The sequence below is a fragment of the Pinus tabuliformis genome, chromosome 3_2 (genome assembly GCF_031772625.1).
Source record: "Pinus tabuliformis cultivar Carrire ecotype Pingquan chromosome 3_2, CPIR1, whole genome shotgun sequence".
In the NCBI taxonomy this organism is placed as follows: Eukaryota; Viridiplantae; Streptophyta; class Pinopsida; order Pinales; family Pinaceae; genus Pinus; species Pinus tabuliformis.
The window spans coordinates 667,268,538-667,287,245 of NC_142302.1; the positions used below are offsets into that span (position 1 = coordinate 667,268,538).

General features: G+C 39.4%; 1 pseudogene; it reads right to left on the bottom strand.

Moving 5' to 3' along the window:
• Window positions 1-12,908, bottom strand: part of LOC149182405 (omega-3 fatty acid desaturase, chloroplastic-like) — a 251,033-nt pseudogene extending 238,125 nt beyond the window's left edge.
• Window positions 12,909-18,708: the final 5,800 nt, after the last annotated feature.

Sequence of the window (18,708 nt, forward strand, 5' to 3'; positions counted from 1 at the left end):
TTACTACTTCAAGTGAATCAAGTGCAATGCCCAAATTAAGTGCTTGTTTTCTAAACTCCTCGGTAAATCTTTGAACATCCTGACCTCTGCCTTGCCTTAAGTATTGCCAATCCATTAAGGCTTTTTTCTTATAACCCAAGGGATAAAATTGTTCCTTTAATGCAGAAATGAAACTAGGCCATGAGGAAAGAAGATTACCCACACTTTTACTGCTTCGCAATTTTCTCTCCCACCAGACGAGCGTGGTGCCACTCAGTCGAAGAGAGGCCAACTGAATCTTTGCTTCATCCTCTTCGATCTGTTGAATCCTGCAGTAGATCTCAATCTGCCTAATCCAGTTATTAAGCTTTTCTGCATTACTTTCACCATTATACATGGGAAGATCAAATTTGACATTTAATTTAAAGAAAGGTTTCTTAGATGCACCCCTTGAATTTCTACAATGATGATGATGAGAGGCATAAGAGCTTTCACTTGTGGAAGGAGAAGGAGGGGAAATAGGTTTCTTAGATGCACCCCTTGAATTTCTACAATGATGATGATGAGAGGAATAAGAGCTTTCACTCGTGGAAGGAGAAGGAGGGGGTTATTCTTTACCTTTTTCATGCACTGAACCTTATTCTTCTGCCTTTTTCCCTTCTGCTTTCTCTAGTCTTGAAAGCAACTGACCTACATTTTCTGCCATTGCATAGAAGGTTTTGCAGAAATTGAGCTCCTCTTCATGACGAGCCTCTTCATCTACCATGTTTCTCCTTCGATGTGCACATCTCACTTCGAGATCGAAGACTTTAGTTTCCCTTCACCTCTTCAGAGCCTATTTCTTGTTAACATACAAACATGCAATTCACATCTAAAAAGACCTGCTCTGATACCACTTGATCCAATATCTTTTTCTTATAGATGTGTTAAAGTATTGCATGCGTAAATTGTAGCCTAACATAGAAAACTTAATGTGCACATGAGAGAAGAGGAGAAACACATAACGCATGAAAGAAGACAAAAAAACTTCATAATGGAGTTTGTCCTTATTAAACTATGTCTTTGGGCCTTGCTCGATCAATGGGGAGGCCTTCATTCATTAAGTGGCATGAGAAAGAAGAGTACAAGCATTAGTTACAAAAAAAAATGAGTTTTATACCTCCATACTGAAAAATGGCCAAAAAGTGCATAACTCTGATGGAGAAATGGACAGCGCCATTGCGTTTGTGGCGTTGAGAAACGCTGAAACCATATAAAAATTTTCAAAATCTGACAAAGTGAAATTTCGGCGCTCCTGCAAAATTCTGCTTCGCACTGCGTGCACTGCGTCCTCTGCATGGGTGCACTGACAAACTGTGTTTAAATAAAAATTGGCCGGCGGATTTTCCCAAGTTGGTGGTTCGCTGAGTTGGTTAAGGATCCCGGTTAATAGGGAGGAGGTCGGGCGGTCAAAACCCACCTCCTCCTTTTTACATAACAAATTTATTTATAAATAAAAAAATTGGTTAGGTCGGGCCCACCTTGGGTGGAATGCCCACCGTACCTCCATTGGCTCCATACATTAAGTGGCTGGTGGTTGCGTATCTCAGGGTCGGGTCCGTGCCCCAAGGGTCGGCCCACCCAACTCTGTTACATTTGAATAGTGGTTATGGGTTGTGGGCTGACGGGGTCATGGCCGCCCACCCCGCTTGATGTTGTTGGTTCCATGGGAGGGGCTGGGGGTCGTGCCCTGCCCCTCCACATATATACATATTGTTTCATGGTGCGGGTTGGGGTGGCGGCATTGGTGGCTCACCACCCCTTTATATATATATATATATATATATATATAAACAAACTATGCAAATTTTGAAAATTCGGTTTTGGACCATAGGAGTCTTTTTAACGAGGCAACAATTTTGCCCGGAATCTGGTCGGAGTTGGCTGGATTCCATCCACTAGAAAAATTCCAAATTGTGCCTTCATTAATCCTGCCCATTCCTCAAAAAGTCGACCCAACTTTGACTGCCTCTATCTCCTTCATCCGGATTCGGATTGGAGTGTTGTTCGCACTATTGGAATTAGGGCGACGAGCACTTCTATCTGATGTCAAGTTCATCATCTTTCCACCACTTTGAATTTTGAGCCTCTTCCATGCCACTAGCGTCTGGAGATCCACTTGAATCATTGAGGATCGATGGCCTCTGAGAGAGCTTCCCCTGAGGTCATAAGTGTGGAGATGCCCACCGCGGTGCCAAAATCACCGAGTTCGCCTAGGCCGAAGCCTACGCTGGCAGGAGAGGCTTCCAAGACGAAGAAGGACAAACAAAAAGCGACACAGCCAGTGTGCGAGCCACCAAGGAAGCACTAGAAGAAAGAGAAGCCCACCGCACAGGAGAAAGGTAAGATGGTCAACCTAGAATCCGACAAGGGCGCTAAAGAAACCGGTATGTGTGTAGAGGACATAGACATTGAGGGTGTATACCCTATCTCAAAGCTATCAGAATACATTCCTCCGCGACGGGGTAAGGTGAAGATCCCAAAGGACCCAGACGAGAGAAATTTTATGCTTGATACACCCCTGCTACCATAAAAGATCACATTTGAAGGCCCGCGCGTCCCCCACCTAATGCTTGAAGATTAGGACTTGGCAGACACAGAGCGGTTCCCCCCCTTGGCTATTGATAATTTCATGCAGAGGGCATTTTATAAGGATTCGGTTATCACCGCGCTGGAGCCGGTGAAGTGGATTCGTGGGGTGGAGAAAGCAGGATTGTTGAACCTGCTATGGGTGTCACATTACCACCGTGCGCTCATAAATTTAATAGTTATCAAACAGTTGTTGTGCCTAGTGCACAACGGGTGCCTTTGGTTGGAGGAGCTAATCCCTATAACTGATATGTTGATCCATAGGATCACCTAGCTACCCCATTCAAGACTAAATCCAGCCAAGGCATTTGGCAGAAAGGTGGGTGAGCGCGACCTCACCGAGAGAATGAAGGACAAGTTTAAGCTTGTCAAGAAGCTGCGTGGATATTCAATTTCAAGCATAACCGACCCTGCAGTGAAGGTAGCCACCCAGATATTGATTGGGAAAGTAATGCGGAAGTGTCGCGCAGATGAGGTGTCGGCACCAGTAGTTTCATTTGTGGCCCAGTGCGCGGAGAGCGTACAATTCAATTGGGCACACTACCTCTACTGTGAGTTCCTCACGAACTACAGAGAAGCACAGGATCATAGCAAGATGTTCCACTACTCTTGGCTATTGTTATCAATTGTGTTGGTTGTGTCGCAGTTTCCGGAGGACAGTCAATTTCCTCCAATCGCGATAGATTTTCCAGAAGCAATGAAGTTTGCTTCGCTATGGGCCATAAAGGAAGTTTAGCAGGTCGGCAAGAGCAAGGTATTCAAGGTTTTGATGAAGATGAGTATCAACATGGCTATCAACCGCAACCCAATATTGTCACCAACTGTCTTTGAGCAGTTGTCGGGATATGCGAAGTTCAAAGCGGACCTCCACTGTGTCTCCATCCCAGTGTGGAAAGACCCAGAACAGAAATGGTATGATCTCCCATACCTTGCGACGGATGATGCAATAACAGCGGTCCTCGATCGTTGGCCAGCCGAGTGCCACACAGCCTCAGATTTATCAGCCAGGTCTAGTAAGTCCACAAGAAAGCAAAAGGAGGAGGCCCGGTCGAAAATGTAGTAGTTGGCAGAAAAACTGAAAAAGGAGACTAAGGAAAAAGCAAGAGTAAAAGCGGAGCATGCTGCGAAGGAACGGGAGGAAGAGCGCGACTCTGACAGAAGTCAGAGGTCTCATTTGCCACAGACGGAGGAAGAGGAGCAATCTGAATAGGGTGGTGGAGACCGAGAGAGCACCCTCTTCCGGGTGGAGCGGAAACATGAGCAGAAGAAAGAAGGGATGCGGAAGAAGACCAAGGCTACTAAGTCATCGCTCGACCCGATCACCTTGACAGAAGGTGACTTAGACGACATTGGGGATAAGAACGCGACAGAGGAACTGCTGTAGCAGTTCGAGCAGAAGTAGAAGCAAGCCTTGGTGGCTATTCAAACGGGTCGGCACGAGCTGCAGATCCAAACTACTCAGCTGCAGGCCAGTGTAGGGTAGGGCAGTGCGACATTGACTAGTTTGGCATCGGGGACCACTAGAGCAGCGAAGATGGTTCGCTCCATGGATCATCGGGTCGTCGCACTACCTGACGGAGCCCTAAGCATGGACACATACACTCACAAGGCTTCTTTAAGGAACATTGGTCTCAACTTGGCCACGCTCCCAAGTGAATTCCTTCACACGCTGCAAGCAGGTGTGATTGCGGAATTGAGGGCCCGAGAGCAGCGCGCGCTGAGTGTGATCAACGAGCAGAAGGTTAACAATGAACAATTGTTCGTTGAGAAAACATCAGTGATAGAAACTTGGAAGAAGGTCCAGGAGAAGAATGAGCACACAGCAGCGGTGGTAGTAGAGGCATGCAGAACCGTTCCGGAACTACACATCCCCGAAGAGGCGCCTGTGGAGGCCAAGATTCAGAAGTTGGTTGCAGGTGTATGCGATGCTCGAACTGAGATGGACAAGGTTCAGTTTGAGCTGAACCTCAAAATTACAGAGCTCGAGTTGAGGGCACAACCTTCAACTCCACCAAAGGTCAGAGAACAACGCGAGGCAGCTGTCAAGAATGCAGTTGTTGCAGTAGATACCAGGTGGCAGATTGCATTGCGCTCTTCAAGCAATCGTTGGAGGTACTTACCAGTCTGCAGGAAGATCCCAACCTGTAAAGGTTAGCAACCGAGGCGAGGGAATTGCAACAGTGGTATGATGAGGCAAGAGCGGAGACGCGTACCGTCACTATCACGCAGAAATTGGCAAAGCTGCAGGAAGCGAAGGAATTGAAAGAACAAGCAGATGCAGCGCAGCAAAGAGAGGTAGTACTCAAGGCCAGATTGGGGCCTTGGCTGGATGAGGCTTATGTGCTCACCGCCACCATTGAGGAAAAGTTGACTAGCCTACAGACAACACAGCAGAAGATCCAGGCAGATAGCGCAGGACCAGCAATGGAGCAGCTGGTAGAGCAGGTTAAGCAGGCAGCGACGCAGTGTACCATTGAAGTTGCAGTGGTGCAAGTGGAGTTGAGAGGTCTTCATAACAATATCTCCATGCCAGCAAAGTGACTCGGGGACGAGTCACCATATTTGTGTTGGGGGCCTGTTCAGATAAGGTCCCCTAGGGTCGATTTTGGGGCAGAAAGCCCAAGTTTTTGTATGTAAAGTGTAAAGTCTCCGCATTTTGTGGTCGCGGAGTGCAAAGATGTAAAGTGTCATAAAGGGTTTCCGCCCTTCTGTTATGTAAGTTGTGTCAGCTTTAGAAGACCTACCCATGGTCTGCAGACCATGGGATTGTATAAAAAAGAGAGTCTTAAAAGAATATAAGGTAGAGTTCATAGTGGACAATGAATGTAATGGGCCATTAGCGAAAAGAGTGAAGAGTCTTAGAGTAGAAGAGAGGCTCTGCAGCTGTGTGCATAAAGGCCTAGGGTAGAAGTCTGTAGCTGAGTGCGTGGACCCCTACAGCTAAGTGCGTAGGGTAATTAGACTCTATAAGAAGATCTGAAGCATTAATAGAGAAGATTATTCTGGAATTTTCTATGTTTTGATCTATTTACTTATGTTATGAATGAATGCGATTATGTTATGCTGAATAATGGGTTTATGATTTAATGTTATATTGATACGCAAATCTATATGTTTACATTGTTATCTATCTGCAAATAATAATATATGTTTACGCGAAGAATATATTAATGCATGTTGAAGTTATCAGATACTTAAGCCAATTTGGGTAATTACAAAAGTAAGAGTAGTTACAGAAGCATGTAAGTAGATAAATCACCTGTGTAGGGTCGATCGTAGACCTTTTCTAGAATAAGAGAGGTATATCGATAAGCCCTAAAAGGCTTATCGATCTACACGAAGGCAGAGTCAGGGCACAAAATGACATCACTACCATCTCTGAGTGCGGAAACTTGGTTCCAACGTCCCCCCATACTGCTTCGAGTGAGACTTCAATCCGCGCTCCGCGGATTGATGCCAAAGGGGCCAGTAGTGTAAGGATTTGTTTGGCTAAATTAACGTTGAACCTGGGTCAGAACCCACTAATCCAACAATGCAACAGAAAAACACTCCATTTCATTAATAGAAAAATATTGAACTATGCTTACAAACAGAATGGAAATAAGATAGCTCGGGCGTTAGTAGCATATCTTTGTGAAGAGATGTGGTGGCTTCATGCCTTTGAACTGAGTTACAATGAGGCTCAAGGGCCTTTTTATTATTGAACAATAAGAGAAAACCCTAACCCGAGGATATGTAACACCAAGAGTATATGGGCCTCGTTGGGGTTAGTTGGGTAGCCAACTTCCCAGGGTCGTAACTTGGTCATATTATCTACGTCTGATGCGAATGATACCTCGTTGGAAATATCTTTCCGATGACTACAGCTATTGATGAAATTTCCTTAGAAATAATTGAGAAATTTTGCCCAAAAAACCTCATTTAGGGCCTCATAACAGCGCCAGAAGTTCAAGACCCGAAAAACTGCCAAAAATAGTAAACTCTGCTACAATTAAGGAAAATGAAAAACTAAAAGAGGTAGTGGTGGGGGTCCAAATGGAATAGGCGGGTGGCCACCAACATCCACCTGATCATTCCTCCCCCTTAGGAAGCAATGGTCCCCATTGCATTGAGTTCTTCCATGAGATGGGGAAACTTCTGCTGAACTTGGTCCTTGGTGAGTTGTTTTGCAATCTCTGACGTGTCCAATAATGGTAGGAAGCATGGCTGAAGGTGGTCCACATTGAACACTAGGTGCAAGCATGGGGGAATGTTTTTCTCCAAAATATTGTTTCCCACATCCTTGGTAATGGTGTAAGGACCATATCGAAGTGGTATGAGCTTCTGATGGGCTCTTGTAAGGCATTCTTTCTGCAAATGCAACCAGACTTTTTCGCCCACTTGAAACTTGTGTGGCACCCAATGTTGATCATGTCGTTGCTTGTACTTGGAATTTTACACAATGGAGCAGCGATATATCGGCCTGTTGGGTAGAGGTGCTCCGGGAATCAAATCGAATGAATGCTTGACCTGACAGTGCAATGGTACCCCTGTGGGTGAGGAGATGTCCTTGTATTCTTTCATGACCGTATCCACCTACTTTTGTTTTGTGGAGGAAACCTTCTCGGGGCCCATGGATGTGGCTACGATCTTCCCCTTACTTTGAGAGCGAACCAAAAAAAGAAAACCTTAGAAATAATCATAGAGCGAGGTCTAGACTCATATACAACATGTCGCTTCCACAATTATGGTTGTCCTAATAATACATCACAAACGTTGAGAGGAGCAACATCACACAATACCTCATCTATTAAGGGTTTAATGTTGTAGGGAAGGCGGCACTATTGGCTGACTCAGAGATCTCGTCCTTGGTGAAGCCACCCAATGCTATACGGCTGCGGGTATGGTATGGTTAGTAGGTTAAGCCGCTTCATGACCTTTATTGAAATGAGGTTATTTTGGCTGCCACTGTCGACAATAAATTACAGCGGCGAACCCTTCACCCATATTTGTGAGTGGAAAAGACGCTCCCACTCCTCTGGATCTTTGGGCTCATTCTTCTGGATCATGGCGGTGGAAACAATGACGTTGGGCTCCGCACCAATAATACGCTTCCCTTTGTCATTCCTCTTGTCGAGTTCTGACTGAAATTCAGAACATGCATCTAATTCTGAAGCCTTCAACTCAGCCACCAGTAACTGCTTGGCCCGAAACTCACTTGTGTTGTCAGTGCGGCTCTTATGGATCTCACACCACTTTCCTGTGTCCTTCTTTGACTTCATTTAGGGCCTAAAAATGGCTCTGGAATTTCAGGACCCAAAAAACTTCCAAAAATAGTAAGCTCTGCTACAATTAAGGAAATTGACAAACCGAAAGAAGTAGTGGTGGGGGTCCAAGTGGAATAAGCAGGTGGCTACCAACATCCACCTAGATCATTCCTCCCCCCTCAAGAAGAAATGGTCCCCATTAAGTTGAGTTCCTCCATGAGATGGGGAAACTTTTGTTGAACTTGGTCCCTGTTGATTTGTTCTGCAATCTCTTACGTGTTTGGTAATGGTGGGAAGCATGGTTGAAAGTGGTTCACATTGAAAACTGGGTGCAAGCCAAGGAATGGGGGAATGTTTTGCTCCAAAATATTGTTTGCCACATCCTTAGTAATGGTGTAAGGACCATATCTGAGTGGTCTGAGCTTCCGATGGGCTCTTGTAAGGTGTTCTTTCTACAAATGCAACTAGACTTTGTCACCTACTTGAAACTTATGTGGCACCTGATGTTGATCATGTCGCTGCTTGTACTTGGAATTTTCCACAATGGAGTGGCGATATATCAGTCTGTTGGGTAGAGGTGCTCCGAGAGTCAGATCGAATGAATGCTTGAACTGACAGTGCAATGGTACCCCTGTAGGTGAGGAGAAGATGTCCCTGTATTCTTTCATGACCATATCCACCTGCTTCTACTGTGTAGAGGAACCCATACCGGGGGCCATGGATGTTGCTACAATCTTCCCCTTACTTCGAGAGTGAACAAAAAAAAAAAAATCCTAGTCTTGGAGATGATCTTACTACATTTCTTGGCAGAGATCAAAGAGGTGGCGGTAGGTGGGACTACCTCCGGTATCCTGTATAACGTATTACCCAAATAAATAATCACAGAGCGAGGTATAGACTCATATACAGCATGTCTATTCCACAAATATGGTTGTCCTAATAATACATCACAAACGTTGAGAGGAGCAACATCACACAATACCTCATATGTGAAGGACTTTATGCTGTAGGGAAGGCGGAACTACTGGTTGACTCGGAGATACCATCCTTGGTGAAGCCACCCGATGTTGTACGGCAGCGGGTGTGGTATGGTCAGTGGACCTAGCCGCTTCATGACCTATGCTGAAATGAGGTTCTTTTGGGTGCCACTGTCGACAATGAATTGCAGCAGCGAACCCTTCACCCGCATTTGTGAGTGGAAAAGACGCCCCCCCTCCTCTAGATCTTTGCGCTCATTCTTCTAGATCTTGGCGGTGGAAACAGTGACGTTGGGCTCCGCATCAATAATCTCCTTACCTTTGTCATTGTGTTGGGTTTTGACTTAAGCTCGGAACATGCATCTGATTCTGAAGCCCTCAACTCAGCCACCAGCAACTTCTTGGACCGACACTCACTTGTGTTGTGAGTGGGGCTCCTATGTCCTTTGACTTTGTGGTGGTGTTATTTTCTTGCAGCTTCAATGGGTTGTCTTGGGTCACCCTGCCTTGGCTTTGTTCTTTTTTCTTCGGATTTGCAGATCCAAAGTCTCGCTTGTTTTGTTTAAAATTCTGCTCAATCTTAACAGCGTATCTGTACGTCGTGCCAATTGACGAGATGTCCAAAAACCCCATCTTGTCCTGGATGTACCTATGTAGGCAACTGCGATATTTGAGTATCAAATGTCGCTCAAAATCTTTGATACACAACTTTGTGCGAAGGGTATGAAAAATATTGGTAAAATTCATCACGTCTTTGTCCCTTCCCTATCGCAGCATGGTCCACTTTATGTATTTATCCTCATAGCTTCCGACATGGTAGTACTGCTCCTTGATGGCATCCCAAAATGAATTCCAAGTGGGTGCAGCTGAAAACAGTGAATTTGTACTTTCATCCTTCTGCTGGTAGTAGATTTCCTACCAGTGCTTGACATGGGGGCGGCTTTAAGAAGTGCAAAAGTGATCTTTTCCCGGTTGGATAAATCATGAACAGAAAAATATCCTTCTAGCCGATTTAACCATTTAACTACATCATCCGCATCTATCTAACCCTTAAATATGGAAATGTCAAAGTTAACTTGTACCTTAAAGGGTGTGGCGCTTCCAAAGTAGTTGCTGGAAGTAGATGTGTCGCCCCTGGGTCGAAGGATCTGGGCAAAGTTGTCCATCATCGCATTCCTCTGTCACTCGAGGGCTTCTTTGAGCAAGATTTTGATAGGATCTCCTGTCCCCTCATCTTTCTTTTCATCTGCCATAGGAGGTCGTCGGGATTTGCAAGGCTGATCTTGCAAAGGTTCGACCAATTCAAGCCCTAACTCCTTATATCCTAACCTCGTTGGGGACATGCAAAGAAAAATAGATAAAGAGCAGACCGCGCTGATACCACTAATTCAGACTTAAATAGGAACACAGCAACTTACAAATATAATCATAAACACAAATATGCAGCAAAAAAACACTTCATTTCATTAATAGAAAAATATTGAACTATGCTTACAAATAGAATGGAAATAAGATAGCTCGGGTGATGGTAGCTTATCTCTGTGAAGAGATCTGGCAGCTACATGCTGTTGAACTGAATTACAACGAGGCTCAAGGGCCTTTTTATTATTGAACAATAAGAGAAAACCCTAAACAACCAAAACCCTAACGCGAAAAGATGTAACACCAAGAGTATATGGGCCCCATTGGGGTTAGTTGGGCAACCAACTTCTCAGGGTCGTAACTTGGTCATATTATCTCCGTTTGATGCATATGATTCCTCTGTTGAAAGATCTCTCCGAGGACTACGGCTGCTGACATAATCACCATAGCAATCGTTGAGAAATTTTGCTAAAAAAACGTTGTTTAAGGCCTCAAAACGGCTTCAGAAGTCATTAGGGGATTTTTGAGGTCTAAAATGGGCTTCCTAAGGAAATTATAAAATAATAGTGGAAATAATAATATAAGATTAGATTACATCATCAAATTTTAGAGGAAAAAAAGAAAAAAACTATTTTTTCAACTCGTATTTTCAACTTATCTCCCTATGGGTTTACTCAAATTTCGAGCGAAAACATCCATTGGATGCACAATTTGATTCTTCATCCAAAATCATGTTTTTTCATGTACTTCTCATTTTTCGTGTAGCAGGGGTCCATCGAAAATATGCAACATGAGTACTCTTTGGATGAGGAATTAGATTTTACATCCAACGAGTACTCCCGCTCAAAGTTTGAGTAAAACCTTAAGGAGATAAGTTGAAAATACGAGTTGAAAAAAATAGTTTTATTATTTTATTATTTTTTAATCTTTTTAATTTTTTACTCCAAAAATGGTGAATCAACCCCCATGGTTGACATCATCATCTTGAATCCTATTAGTTCTTATAAAGTTTATTTTGGTTGTACATTTTTCTTAGGAGAACCATTTTAGACCTCAAAAGTCCTCTAATGCGAAGACCCGAAAAACCGCCAAAAATAGTAAACTCTACTACAATTAAGGAAACTGAAAAACTGAAAGAGGCAGTGGTAGGTTTCCAAGTGGAATAGACAGGTGGCCACCAACATCCACCTAAATCAGTTGTCTAAGATTTTAAACCATTAGTAGGAAGCTATAAGAGAACAAGCCTGAAACATGAAGCACCACCAACCATTAGAAAGGGCCTTTGAGAGATGGAGGTATTCATCCGATAGAGGAAAAATCACAACTAAAGACTTCAATACCAGCTAACTATGGAAATGGTTCCTTAAACAAAATGCACCAAAATTCCATACCCAGATATCATAAAGTAACTCGTCATCAATATAAATTCAACCCAAAAAATTACATGGGGAGTTAATAGGACCTTTCCCCCAACCAACCTTCACCTAAAGCATTGGAAGGTTTAGACGACAGGGAACTGCAGCATAGGGATATTGTCATTAGTTTTTCGCCTCCTTAATACCTATTACCTTTCAAGCCCTTCTTGGAAGAGTGTGGAAAACTGAAATCTCAAAAAATGTACAATCTTAGTGCTCAGCAACTGCAATGCTTGACTAATTCAACATCTCCAAATCTACTGTGATGATTGAAATGACGATTTGAGGATTAAAATGGTGATTTTGGTGATTCATGGTCTACCAGATTCCAAATGGATATGGAGAGATTTGAGTTCCCCTTATCCAACATGTCCTGGAAGTACCCAATCCATAAAGAGAAGACCTTCCAAAACCTTATTGGCTAGAACACCCCAGCCAACAGAGAGTTAGTAAAGTGATGGGATATATAAATGTGCCACAAATAATTTCAAAGAATACAATGAAACACAAACCAAGAAAAGCACTTCTTGAATCCAGTCCACATAAACGACTAAAACCACCATTATTTAACTATTTGTTAAATTAAAATGGTCATGACTTAAATACTACTTACATCCAAACCATCAACCCATTAACAACTAAAACAACCATTATTTAATTACTTATTAAATACAAACTATTAATCCATTAATAATTAAAACAACCAATCTTTGTAGAAAAATTAATCCATTAATAGTTAAAACAACCAATATTTGTAGAAAAATATTGGTAGAGAAGAGACATAAGGAGCATGAAAACTCACCAATAGTGTCCCAACACAAAAAGTGTTGTTTTGGTTCCCTGAGCAACCCAATAAATAGGTCAAATAACCCAATTGTTAAAATAAGTAGCTGCAACCACCAGCCCAAACACAACAGTTACATCCCTCACAACATAGCTCATAGACTTCCAACGATCTTTCACCCAGCAATGCTTCAAAATTGACGCTTAATTTTTTTTCCAAGGTGAACGAAGGAGGTGCACTCGGATCGAAGCCTGCTTCACCATTCCCATTATTTCAAACTAAAGTAGGACTTACAAGCGCTATAACACTAGTCTCCCCTCCTAATCTCGGTCCTTGTGGAAAGCACCAACACTATTATATTTAGGAAAATATCTCCCCAGAGACAATGAGGGCAGGGAACTCAACCCACGATAGAAAGAACAATTGCTTGAGGAACCTTGGGCTTGTGTTTTAAACCCATTTTAAGAGAAGGTACCATTTTCAAAACATAATAATCAAATAAAAATAAAAATTCCATTATCGCAATGAATACTCAATTGTTGTCTACCTATGGATCAATTGGGTTCTCTTTTTTCAGATAAAATATGGTAGCCAGATCAAAATCAAAGCAAAACACATCGACAATAAATTGGCATCAAACTGAGACTTTTCAATTCACTGTGAGTGATACCAGACGTAGAGAATCAGTCGAATTTAACATGAATTGAAAGTTGAGCACAATTTAATATAAAGGGCAAGATACATATTGGATGAGGGGGTGTACAGTTTGAATGAGATGATTCAATGTTTCCACTTCAAATCATCTCAGTCATACATTATATGCTTTCCTCTTTGAATGTCCCCCCTCTGACTTCAATTTGCACTTTCACATATGTTTTCTTGACCAGCTTCTATATGTCCAGAACAGAGTCATAGCATCTGCAATATTTTACAAAAATACGGTCCTAGAAGCCCTCAATTGGCATAAAATAACCACATATTAAACCCTGGAATCTGTTTTGAACCCTATTTGGATGTCCTGAACAGGGAAAGGTAACATAACCATGCAATAATTTTTAATTTAAAATAATTAAAATATATTAAATTGTTGAGATAAAATAATAATTTTAAGACGAAATGATCATGATCCAAGTAGGCTATCATAAAAATTATGCATAATAAAAAAAACCATCACATCCAATACTGTCAAAACTTCAAATAACGCCATGTTTTTTCCTGTTTTGATGTAGCACTTTCGACCTGTACTTTCACATATGTTTTCTTGACCAGCTTCTATATGTCCAAAATGGAGTAATGGCATCTGCAATATTTTACAAAAATATGGTCCCAGAAGTCCTCAATTGGAGTAAAATAACCACATATTAATCACTAGGATTTTCTTTAAACCTTATTCGGATATCCTGAACAGGGAAAAGTAACATAACCATGAAATAATTTTTGATTTAAAATAACTAAGATATATTAAATAGTTGATACAAAATAATAATTTTAATATGAAATGATAATTTGAAAATTTCATCTCAAATAAATGCCTTAAAACCCCCTATTTTTAATAGAGCATGATCCAAGTAGGCTACCAGTAAAAACATGCATGGTAAGAAAAAAACCATCACATCCAATAGTTTAGCATCCAATACTACCAAAATAATGTCATGTTTTTGCTTATTTTGATGTAGCAAAAGTAGTTGTTTTACACTAGTATGATGACAGGTATCCTACAAGGATACAAAGATGTCAGTAAAGCATGTTGACGCATTACATGCCTCTCTAGTTAGAAAATATGGAACCCAATTCAATAGTTTATGTAAAATATGATAAAATTCAATGTGTTGTCTGCCTATGTTTATGAGCTCTGTCATAAGGAGCAATGGATTTAGCTGGAAAGGTTCTTGAATACAAAATTGGTGTGAAATGTAAAATTGTAAGAGTAATTTTTGTTTACTATTATTTAAATAACATATTGCTTGAGTTCTATTCCCATACTATATCTTTACATTCCAATATGAATAATTCTATTAGGATCAAGCTTATTTTCAATAATATGATACTATTTACCATTTCACACAATCATATATATATAATGCAATCACAATGGCTTCAACAAGGAAACCTGAGTATTTCAACCTGAAATCTGAACTTATTTAACACCCATGTATAATCACAAATTGTGTCAGCTGTAACATCCATTAAGTTGAGTAAAATTGTCCTTATCAACTACAAATCGTTTAAACTCCATCTTAAAAATTAGAACGAACTCAAAAAATAAAAATAAAAACTCTGGAGATGAAGAACTCCAAAGAGAGCTCAAGGATAGAGAAGTCCCTTTATAGATAGTAACCTCATAGTGCTCCGAAAGAATTAGAATGAATGGATGGGGTTGTGAAAACAAATCAATTGCAAAATGGAAATCACATTGATTATCATTAGAGGATGAAATGTCCAATGTAGATATATAAGTTCAGAAACAGAAACACATGAAAATTTCTCAAAACTAAGGAAATTCCAATTTTCTTACATTAAGAAATTATTATATACCAAGATCTTGCATTTAGATGTAAGATGAGGATGAAATACTTGTCCACTCAATGTTGCATAAAAATCATACAATAATTAATCAAGTTGTATACATAATACTTGAGAAATACATGTATTCATCTTGAAACGTTTACCACAACAAAATCTAGAACAACGATGTCAGTTAAATAATACAAAAACTCACTAAAGAAAGAGAAAAGGAAAAATCCAGTAGCATGAAACTATTATGAAAATAGAAATTGAAAATTAAATTAAATTTATTAAAAATATTTCTAAAATACCATAAATATAACTACACATTATTACTTCTTGGTTCTGCACCTTAAAAGTAAATTCTACAGACTAATTCAAGATTAGATTTTACTATTTTGGAAGTACCAACCTTCATAAGGGCAGAGGTTCAAAGCGACGTCTCACAATTTTAACGGTTTAAAACTTGGAAACAGATTTATTGCCATATTTCAAAGGAGTTTATTTCGTCAATGAAAACTTATAGCAGTAATGATCAGAGGCATATATATTGACTGATCTCGAACTAAGTTATATTAAATGAGTAAATTAAATTGAAGATATGGAGATAATAGTACATAAGAGAATGCGATAAAAGGAAATCTTTATCTCTATGAAATTCATTATGAGACAAAAGAAGAACCTTTGTAATAAAATAGGATATTGCCTTTTGATTCCAAAACACCACTGTAGCAATAGTTAGGTACAAGTGTTTGAATTCCCTGATTATGTATTACAAAAACCCTATACCAGAATATCAAACCATAACCAGATAACTTGAGGGTCCTAGAACTAAAGAAAATAGAAGGGTATAACCAGATAACTTGAGGGTCCTAGAACTAAAGAAAATAGAAGGGTATTAAGGAAAATGTATCTTATAACCAACAAACGCTATGATCAAGGCATCGGGGTTTCTCTCTGCCTGGGAAGCCTCCAGTCAGGTTAGAAACCCTCATGTAAAATCCTAAAGAAAGAAAAAGAAATCAGGTTAATAATGAGATTACTGAAGAGAAAAACCCTTAGCAAGGTATTCTTACTAGAACTATATTTTACCTCTCATTTGCAGACAAGGAGTGTTGAATAAATCCAAATCTTTGTGAAGAAAAATTCCACCGTTTACCTGAGATTAAACCCTAAGAAAAAGTTGTAACAATCCCAAACAGAGGAAGTATAGTGCAAAATGACAGGTTGTAAGGGTAGTCTCTAACACTGGCAAGGTGTTGATTATCGATGCCCGTTTGTTGTCCTTTGTTTAACACTCCATGAGGTTGAAGCCTACACATGTGGTGGTTGCTTCCAGTATTAGTTTCTTGCAGAGGAATGAAGTGATAGACGGCTTGAACCCGCAGGAAGAAGGTAAAAAGTTTCATTTTTCTTTTGTCTTAATTTAAGACAATTACATACTACTTAGCCGCCTGGATGAAGGTAAAAAGTTCGTTTTTTCTTTTGACTTAATTATTTAATAAAATTAAGAACTTAGCATATGTCTTTAAAACGAAATTAAAATTTTTGTCTCAAATAAACTTCTTAAAACACCTCCTCGTATAGTAGTGAGCCATGTTTATGGTCAACAATGGTTGATAATGGGTGAACATTAAACAAAGTCTTTTGGTAGAAATCACATGAGAGAATTTTTTGGCCTAGGCGTTTCAAACCAACAAGTGTGGTTCATCGTCATCTAGTCCTGATGATGAACCACACTTGTTGGTTTGAAACACGTCGGCCAAAAAAATCTCTCATGTGACTTCTACCGAAAGACTTTGTTTAATTCATTATGGATCACAGAAGCTTGAATACAGAAAATGGGTGAACATTGTGAACCATGGTTGTCAATGCTTAACTATAAATGAATATGGTTGACCATATTCACTATGGTTAACAATGCTAACCATGAATAATCATATAGACCATGGTTGAGTATAGCTAAGCTAGTATGACTATGATTGAATATGGTTGCACCATAGAAAAAAGGTTCTAAAAGTATTATTATTATTATTATTATTATTAACCATGGTGCTATGGTCATCATGGTAGACTATAGTTGAAATGGTCGATTAAAGTTGACTATTGTCAAAAAAAAATTGACTATGGATAACTACAATCAACATATGGTTGACTAAAGTAGACCATGATTGATTATAAAGATAGACTATGTTTGTATATGTCATCACATTGTGAGTTCTTATTTATTCACAACAAAAAAACATCATATTTTATGTAAATTAATATATTATTAATGTGTTATCACCATCACTATATTATTAACTTGTCAATCTATATATTAATATAATATTATAAAATTATAAAAATTTAAATAATATTTTTAAATTTATTAATATTATCAATGGAGTTGTTAAACCATATTAATAAAACTTAATATTAATATTATTAATAAACTTCCCATCTCATCATTAAATTTTATTAATAAATCTTATTTATAAAGTTTATTAAATCTTATTATAAATTTTAATGGTAATAACTATGATTGGATTTAAGATTTATAAACTATACATGGTTATGCATCAAACCATATTATTATTAAGCTTTATTAATAAAATTTGTTATTAATAAATAATATTATTATTAAATTTTATTAATAAACTTTAATATTAATGATAAATTTTATTATAGATCTTCATATTAATTTTTAATAAAAATTTATTATCATTCAATTTTATTATTAAATTTAGTAAATTTTATTAGATGTAAATTTTAAACTTTATTATAATTTATTAATAAATTTTATCAAAAACAAAACTTTATTGAGGATAGATTTTTATTAGTAAAAAATTATAAATAAAATGTACTAAATTTGAAGAAAATCAAGTGAGTAAATTTAAGAGAAAAAAACAAGTTGACTAGTAGACAATTGTTAATCTTTCTATCTCAAGGATCGTCCACTCTGATACCAATTAGTCTACATGAGAAGAAGGTCTAAGCAATCTGCTAGGGTTTGAAATGATGTTATGATCTATGTGTTGTCATGGCAGTGTTGGGGGGCTCTAAAGCCCCTTCATTCGGAGAAATAGTCACGGGAAAAGGTAAGGAACCTGAAACCTCTTTTTTTACAAAACTCACTACCTATAATGCCTTCAAAAAAATTGTTGCTAGTTGCTCCGGAGAGGGAAGGGTAGGGAAAATCTCCAACAAACAGGCTAACTCACAGCATGCAAATTCCAATGGAAAAGCACAAACTCAGCAACAGCCTACCAATCAATGCAAGCCAAAAATAAAAAAAGAAATACTAACTCTGGGTATTCAGGGTTCATTGTCACGGCTTACAGGGATTTCATGCAAGAACATGCAATTATTTGCAAATTTATGGGCTTTTGGGCCTCTGAGAAGACCCTCCACTAGTGGATTCAAACAAAGTGGCACCCCAATGGGGAGATCAAGCTTCAGCTAGTTCTTCACGGTGCTTTTTGATCTCTTGGAGGACTAGGATCAAATTTTCGAGGTTGCCCTTATTTCTTCAACTTGGTCAGGGTTTATATGTGCTACTGGAAAGAGAACTTCACCTCTAAAAGGGAGGATTTCACTAGAGTCCTTCTTTGGGTTAGGCTTTAATCTTTGCTCATGGACTATTGGTCTCCATGAGTCCTTAAAGGCATTGAAGATGAAATTAGAGAGTATTGTTATAGCGGCTACAACCACCCTCCAAAATTTTGCCTTCGCTTCGTTTTGGAGCCTCCCCACTAAAATCTCAGCAGCTTGTATTGTATTGCCCAAGTACTTGTGTTTTCATCAAGTTTATCTTTTGTTGTACAACTTGT